Source organism: Pipistrellus kuhlii, unplaced genomic scaffold (assembly GCF_014108245.1).
Source record: "Pipistrellus kuhlii isolate mPipKuh1 unplaced genomic scaffold, mPipKuh1.p scaffold_m20_p_13, whole genome shotgun sequence".
In the NCBI taxonomy this organism is placed as follows: domain Eukaryota; kingdom Metazoa; phylum Chordata; class Mammalia; order Chiroptera; family Vespertilionidae; genus Pipistrellus; species Pipistrellus kuhlii.
In genome coordinates, this window is record NW_023425438.1 from 45,536,864 (window position 1) to 45,545,511 (window position 8,648).

General features: G+C 38.9%; 1 long non-coding RNA gene across 2 annotated transcripts; it reads right to left on the reverse strand.

Moving 5' to 3' along the window:
• Positions 1–75: 75 nt before the first annotated feature.
• On the reverse strand, positions 76–4,164 carry LOC123652254. 2 transcript variants are annotated; one of them, XR_006741487.1, is made up of 3 exons: positions 4,070–4,164; positions 2,281–2,418; positions 76–113 (listed from the first exon to the last, which is right to left on the reverse strand). It is a non-coding gene; the product is annotated as an uncharacterized LOC123652254 (long non-coding RNA). The 2 variants fall into 2 exon arrangements; XR_006741486.1 differs by lacking the exon at positions 76–113 and adding an exon at positions 1,522–1,758.
• Between the last annotated feature and the right edge of the window lie 4,484 nt (positions 4,165–8,648).

Sequence of the window (8,648 nt, forward strand, 5' to 3'; positions counted from 1 at the left end):
TGTCTATATTAGTTACCCAGCATCCTCCACCTGGTATACTCACAATATCCTTGGAAATGCTGGAAAAAAGCCAGTGGAGAAAAGAGGTACTTTTTCTCAAACATTGATCTTATCTGAAGATTCAGGATATGAGGGCAGATATGAGGAAGAAGTTAAGAAGTATAAGAAGTAAATAATTTTTTAAAAGATCATTGAAATATACTTCATTATATTATTACTAGAGGTCCATTGCAATAGTCCTTCCTTCCCCTGGCTGCCAGCACCAGTTTTCCTCCAGCACCCAGTACCCAGGCCTTCACTCTGGCTGCCATCTTCTCTCTTCACTCGGGCCGGAATTTTCATTCCAGCCAGAGCCTTCAGTCTTCCCTCTAGCTGGAGAGCTGCTCCTGTAGCTCCCTCTGTACCGAGCCCAACCCCTCTGTCCCACTCCTCCAGGCCACTGTGTGCCTGCATGCATGCTGCCCAGAGGCCCTGGAGTGGCTGGGGGGCGGGGCTGCCAACACCTTGGTTGGGTTAATTTTCATACTCACTCCTGATTGACTGGTGGGCATCGTGAAGTGATGGTCGATTTGCATGTTTCTTTTTTATTAATGTAGGTTGATATGTTGGTCAAGATCTAAGCAGGAAACAAATGGCATAAACAAATGGTGAAGTTGGTCAGTTGAATAAAGGACTACCTACAGATATGTGGGGGAAATGAAAGGAAGCCAACAAGGGGCAGTGAATAGCTCTAAGAGAGGGGTCCATTCCTGCCTCTGAACCTGAAGCTGTGAGAAAGAACAACTGACCTGAAGCTGTCACTTGATAGAGAGATGCATTGCAATCAAACAGGCAGAGAGCCCAGTGAATGAGTAAGTAACCTGGCCTCTCCATCCATCCCGATTCTGACCATCAAACACCCATTGGCTGAATCCAACCATAGGCTGGAGGGCAAAGGTGTCCTATGAATGCCATTTACAGAGGCTAGATATAGGGACCCTAAGCCAAGAGGAAGAGGGGGGACAAAGGGAGACAGCTCACAGATATTCTGTGGGGTCTCTTCCAGAGAATTCCTCCATCCTTTCAAAGGGGGCTTTGGCCAAATCCATTTGGGAACCTTAACACTAGATGTGGTTTACTGATTCACAAAGCAGATCAGACTTCTAGAGGCTTGAAGACTTTCAGCAGGGTCAGAACAGTCATTTAGGTTCTGGGGTTGGGTTGCCTGGGTTTTAATCTTTACTGCACTAGCTCTGTGGTCTCGGGCCGCATATTTAATTTCTGAAAGCTAAGTTTTTCCCCACATGAAATAGAGACATGTGTTGCTCTTCCCTCTTAGAATTATGGTGAAAAATAAATGAGAAAAATTTTCAAGTGTACCTGAAGATAAGTACTCAAACATGGCAGCTGATTGCAATGTGGGTATGTTAGTATTTCCATCATTCTAATGACCTGTTTAATTTAATTTAACCCTGAATATCCCAAGCTGAGCACACTGACCTTAGACCCTAGCACAGAGTAAGACCACATGGAACTGGTGAAGACATGATACCTAGGAAATTCTACTCCGAATTTTGTTTCCTATGGAAGGAACTTGAGTCACTAGAGCAGAGCTTCCCAACTTTTATCAACTGAGAAACGTGTTAACATGCAGAATCTGATTCAATTGATCTTAGGTAGAATGCAAACTTCTCCATTTTAAACAAATTCCCAGGTGGTCTTATGCTATTGGCCCTGGGCACTGCATCAAGTGGCAAGGCTGGGTGCATGCTTGCTCCTCTTGAGGTTAAAAAAATAGACTTTTTCTTTTGCACTTTTGTTCCTATAAAATTGAACTTCTGGTTCTGGGAATTGGAGTCAGAGGGCAGTGTTTAATGTCAGATGAAACCCAGGGTAGGAAGCTGCTCTAAGCAGTTTCGTGAAGGAATATGATTTTCGAAGGTAGGGGAGAGAGAGTCACAGAAAGGAGAGAAAGAGATGCCCCAAAGACAAACTTTACCCAATTATGATTTTGCCTAGGCCAGCCTTCACTTTAAAAAAAATCCCATCTGCCTCTAAAACTCACCACACAGACCCCCACATAGCAGCCTTCCCTATGCTCAGTTTTATCTCAATATATTAAAAACAGCATTTTCAACTTGCAAATATTTAAAAGGCAGTAAAAATCATGCATTCTATGCATTATCCTGAAAATCACTCTAAAGGCAATGGATGGTTTCACAGAAACGGTGGATGGTTTCACAGAAACGGAGCCATTCCCCTCGACACGTAAAAGATAAAGTCCGTTTACATTGTCCTTACCTCACATCACGATGGCTCTTTGTATAGCAGATGGGAAGAATTGGTTTCCACATGCCTGTGTGTGAGAATATTAACTGACTGCAGAGCTGTTAATAAGAAGAGGAAGAAGAAAAGTCATGGCACAGTCATTTCTTTCTTCTGCCCAGCCTGTAAAAAATAAGGAAGTTAATTACTTCAGAGTCAAGCACCCACCCTCATCTGTGCTTTGTTCTTCTAAACCTGGGGCAGTGGCATTTCCAAATTGTTCCAGTTGCTGCCCATAGCTATCCCATGTCTCTATGCAAGATGTGCCAAGCTGTCGAATGTCTTTCCCTTTAGAACCTGCCAAAGCTTCTATTGTGTCATTTCTGGAAGCCATGTTCTCTGCCAGACAACCTGCTCTCCTTACTTTCTTCAAGAGTTGCAGAGGCTGCAGCACATGGCAATGATGGATTAAGTCTCCAGATGTGGATAGAACAGACTCAGGTGCTCCCTTCCTTCTTATATGACCTTGGACTTGTCACTTTACCTCACTGGACTTTAATTCCCTCATCAATACAATGGCAATAATACAGTCCCCATCTTGGAGTTTCTCTAAATATGACAAGTTCTCTAGTGAAACAGTATCCACTGCCTGAGGACAAAGCCAAGCATTCATCTAGCCAAAAATATTAGTATATTAGCTGAAATGTCACTGTAACAAGATGACATAGAAACAAGAAGTTTTTTGTTGAAAGCTCCTCATTGATATTTTTAAGAAATTTTATTAGCTTTTAGGCACAGTTCCTGATCAGGCCTCTGCAATCCAATTTATGTTAAACATGTTTTTGTGCTAAGTTATAATGGTTCTTAAGGACAGAGACTATACCCTTTCCAGTTGTATAATCTCCACCCTTCATGTCTAGATTCATATTTAATAAAGGCTTTTTAGCTCCAAGATCAGTTTTAAGGAAAAAAAAGGGGGGGGACAAAAATATGTATTAAGTGCCTACTCTAATTATCTACCAAATTATCTCATTTTTATTTATTCTCACAACAGTTTGGTGAAAAAGATATTAATTTCCTTCTTTCCTCCCTCCCTTCCTCTTTTCTTCTCTTCCTCCCCTCCTTCTCTCTCCACCTCCCTTTTTTTCCTTTTTCTTGTTTTTTCATCAAAGAGAACCCTGAGACTAAGAGAGACAAGTGACTGTAGTGGTCATAAGGCTAATGAAACTTAGAGCTAGCAGGTACATGCAAATATGTAAAACTGCAAGGTCCATGCTCTGCTCATCATCTCATATCATGGACTGAATAAAGCCCCAGTTATCTATTACATATGAATTGTCCAATGGTACTTAAGGAGAAGCTTCATCTAAAGGGTATCCCAAAAATGTATACACATTTTAACAGCTTATAAATTTTGAAAATGAAATGTACTTTAATAAACACTATCTTTATAATTATTCAAAGTATGTGTGTACATATTGAGGGATGCCCTATATACAATAGATATAGCAAACTACTAGGCTCCTGGGGATCAGTTTCCTCTTGTAGGAAGTATCTGCGGCCCCCCAAAATTTCCCTGATCTTCCAGACTCCATGCAGAGAAAATGCAGTCACCACACACACACACACACACACACACACACACACATACACACACTCACACGAGAAAATTCTGCGTAACAACCAAGGTGTCTAGAATAGTAATCAGAATGACAGTTAAAGAAGTCTTTTGAAAGTGAACTTTTGTCCAGAGAACGTGTTAATTGCCTCCTGAGTGTAACTGACCAATAACTGCACGTGACTTTAAAAAGCCAGAGAGCCTCACCCTTTAACCCTACAATAGCCTTAACATGCATCTTCTTGACAGGAAAACATAGTCAATTAACTTTCCATTCTGTTCCATGAAATGTGATTGTATAACCTACAGAGAAAGGAAGGAAACTAGTCTTTAATCATCTACTCTATTTGAGGTGATATATGTCACTTACATTGTTTAACTAACCCACACAACCACACTATTAAAATAAATTATGGGCCCTAAATGGTTTTGCTCAGTGGATGGAGCATTGGCCTGTGGACTGAAGAGCCCTGGGTTTGATTCTGGTCAAGGGTATATGCTTGGGTTGCTGGTTCAATCCCCAGTGGGGAGCGTTCCAGAGGCAGCCAATCAATGATTCCCTCATCATTGATCTTTCTATCTCTCTATCCTTCTTCCTTTTTCTCTGAAATCAATAAAAACATATTTTTAAAAATTATGGGTACTAGCTCAGTGGATAGATGATAAGGGATTCTAAGAGTGCTTAGGGTTATGTTTTAAATTGTCTTTTTGACCTTAATTGAATCATTCAACCATAATGATATTCTTCCTTAGTTGTAAAACTAGACAAAGAAGTGTTGCTATGTTTACTAGGGAAATGTCTCCCAAAACAGAAGTGCTATGATGGATAGTGGACAAACATTGAAGGGTCTGGGTTCTGTCACCAACTAGCTAAATGTCTATGAACAAACCACTTTACCCTCTCACCTCCATTGTTCTTATTGGAAAAACGAAGGGATTGCACTTATTGTCCAACATTATTCCTCACTTTAAAACTCTGTAATTTTATTAACCTATATAAAAGAATTCTGAAAAATTAAAGTATATCTCTATTATTATCACATATTGCCTCCTTGCTGATAAATGACTGTGTCCTATGGTGAAATAACATTAGTGTTCTATCATCAGGAAAAGTATGCCTAAAATATACAATTTTCTCAAAAACAAGATCATATTCTCAAACAATTCTCAGGTGCTTATGTGACCTCCCAAAGGATGGGAAAATCATTTCTTTTTTCCTAATGTAATTTTATTTTCTTAAACAAAGAAAATACTACAAGGGAACCCATATGTTCTGCCTTAGCAATATATTTGCCGCACTCCCTGGTAATGTAAATGACTTTGGAAAGAAATGTTGAATTACGTCCTTTGGGGGAGCTAGAGTCAAACAGTGCAGTTGTCCCACAGAGACCTGAGTTGGAGGCTTGAAGCAAATGAGCACTCTAGCACATAATTTTTTTAAAGTTACTTTTAACTGTGTGATAACAGCAAAGATTATACTTTTAGCAAAAGATAGGGTGATTAACCTTGGGAATCCTCAGGTATTTTAGTTTCTTGCTTATTCCCAGTTCACACAGAAATACATTGAAGCATATTGCTATGCAGCACTACATGACATTTTAGAACAATTTATTATTGCATCTCATGGTTCTGTGGGCCGACTAGACTCGGGGTGGTTCTCACTTTGGTCCCCCATGAAGTTGTCCTCAGACATCGGGGTTTGCAGTTATCAGAATGCCAGACATCCTAGATGGTTTGAGAGATGGCCACCTAATCTTTGCTTTATATCTTCAAATCAGGAGAATGTATCTAAGATTCATTTGTCATTTAAAAATTTACAATTACTGATCTTCAGGAAAGTCCTGTTAAGTAGACAGACTAAGGATGAGAAAATAGAGACTCAAAGATGATGATGTTTGCTTGCCCCAAACAACATGGCTATGAGCAAGGGGAGAAAATCCTAAGCATTGTTCTATTGCTGGTTTGGTATTATTTCGTTGCAACATATTACTTCTCTTATTTTAATGGGCTGTGGTTCCAAGTATTGACACCAAAATTTGCCTTCCAGGATAATTGCTTTTTCTACAGCCCTCTATAATCTAGATTAAATCCATCTTCTACTGGGAGCTCTCTAAACACTGGAAAACTTGGTTATCTTCTAAGATGTCTCCCTTTTCCAGTTCTCAGTCATCTGTATAGTTTCTTTTTTTTTCTTTTATTAGAACGTAAATATTAGCCAATGCTTTTTAATATCCATGTTTATTTATTTTGCCCTAAAATCAAACATTAGATTTTTGATCAAAGTCATAGTATTATTACTTTACAGCAACAAATAGGTTGGTTCTCCATGACCCAAGTTTTTTTCCTTCAAAGTGACGCAATGAGAGACAGATGTAGCTGGGACCGGTTTGGCTCAATGGATAGAGCATCGGCTTGGGGACTGAAGGGCCCCGGGTTCGATTCCGGTCAAGGGCATGTACCTTGGTTGAGGGCATATCCCCAGTAGGGGGTGTGCAAGAGGCAGCTGATTGATGACTCTCTCATTGATGTTTCAAACTCTCTATTTCTCTCCCTTCCACTCTGTAAAAAAATCAATAAAATATATTTAAAGAGAGAGAGAGAGAGAGAGAGAGAGAGAGAGAGAGAGAGAGGTAAATCCTGCTTCCACAAGTGACTTTTCTTTAGCACTGTGGGAGAATAATCCCACATGTATGAATCTGGGAGCTAGCACTGTGGGAGAATAATCCCACATGTATGAATCTGGGAGCTTAAATGGAAACTACCATATAGCTACCACTCTCCCCTCCAGAAAGATGGTGATAACCCTTTTCTCCCTGATATTCTATGATTCTTTGCATTTTAAACAGATACCCCCAGTTATTGTACCCTCCTTCCTTGGAAAATGAAATCATAGCTCCTGGAAACAAATCCCTATCTCCAGAGGTCTCTATTCAATCACTCTTTAATGTCCAATGTTTGTCCATTTACTTAGTTTTCTTAGGTTACAGGTCATAATTATATAAAAATATTTTTCTCAGTTCCACATTAGTTTGCATGAGGGTTGAGTCTTTGGTCCCTATTTATTCATGCTACAAAAAAAATCAGCTTAATGCTTTTTATACAGTGCATACTATATAGATGTTATTGAATCGCCAGTTTCTCCATTTGCATAACACTACTCCTTTAGCTTCATATTTTCTATATAAATAACCAATTGACATCTCCATAATGCATTTTGGACACCTTAAACCCAATATATTCAAAATAAACTATCCATCTTCCCTTCCTAAATCATTCATCTTCATTTAGAGACACTTATATACAGGGTGTTTCCAAAAAAATGTATACATATTTTAACAGCCAACAGCTCAACTGATGTTTCTCTCTTTTCAGATTTAATCCACTGGAATTAATAATGGTAACTAAAATGTGTATACATTTTTGGGACAGCCTATGTATTGAGACCATGGAGTATTTGAAGTAAAGAGCCTGGTAACCTACTTTGCCTTCACCAATTTATAGTTATGCCCTCTCTTCCTCTTAACAAATATCTACTGAGTATATATACTGCATGCCAGGCCCTGAGAATCTAGCAGTGAACAAAGCAATTAAGTCCCTTGCTCAAAGAGAGCTTATGTTCTAATAGAGGCAGACAGACAATAGGCAAATAAGCAAATGATAATTAATATTACAGATGGAAATAAATGTTATGAGGAAAAAGGAAAAGATCCAGGTATTTCTATTAACTGTATCATCAAACAGGGTCATAATGTAAAGTATCAGCTTTGACTTCTAAAACAAAACAAATGAGTCACACAGGAAGAAGGTAGACCAATTCAACATTTCAGCATTCCTTAGGAATCTGGTTCTTGCCCCAAATATATAAAAATGACAGAAATTCCTGTGTTTTGAGACAACCAGGTTTTGACAAGACCCTCTTTCATCCCCTTCCACTGAAGATCTTAAGAAGAGAGTGGCCCATTGCATCCTTGAGTGTCAGGGTTCCATAGGAAGCTGAAGAGACAAGAAAATACATGAGAGCAGAGTAGTCTGTGGCTCACAATCTTTCACTGACCACATAATTCTAGGAATTTGCCTGAAACTATGCATAATAGTGTACCTCCCATCCCCAAGCTGCTCATCTTAATAGGGGAATGAAAAATATGGAATTCTCCAAGAATAGAGTAAGCCATCATGAAAATGTGAGCTAGATAACAAGCCTGATAGACAGAAAATGGAAATTAAGCCTGTGGATTTCCAGTGGTATTATAGGAAAACCTGAGTAAATGAGACAGACACAATATCAAAGGTAAAAGGGAAACAGTTATTCTCGAGCTGAAGAGTAAGTTAAAACCACGATTGAGAGTTTATTAGGCACCGGGTTAAAAAAAAAAAAGTCTATGAAAGGATACCAATAACTAGATCTGGTTAAAATAGATTTCAAGCAGAAAGAAAAAAGTAAACATTTCCCCCCCTTCTACACATTCACCTTGAATATAAAAATTCTTCCAGTCTTAGGTATCTCTTGTTTATATACAAAGTTTTTTTCTAAATTTCTCTTCACTTTTCCTTGACAGGTCTTTAAGGCAGTTACTTTTAAAGCAGTTACAACTGCAGCCGTTTTCTTTTTCTCTACCATTGCATTTTGCAAGCTAAATCCTAGACAAATCCCTCTAAATTATATGGCAGAACTGGATATTATCTGTAATAATCAGAGAAATACTACCTCTAAAAAGTGAAGTGCAATAATGATCACAATTAAGGCTCATCAAGATTTGGAAAGGAAAATCACCACCTCAAGTGGACA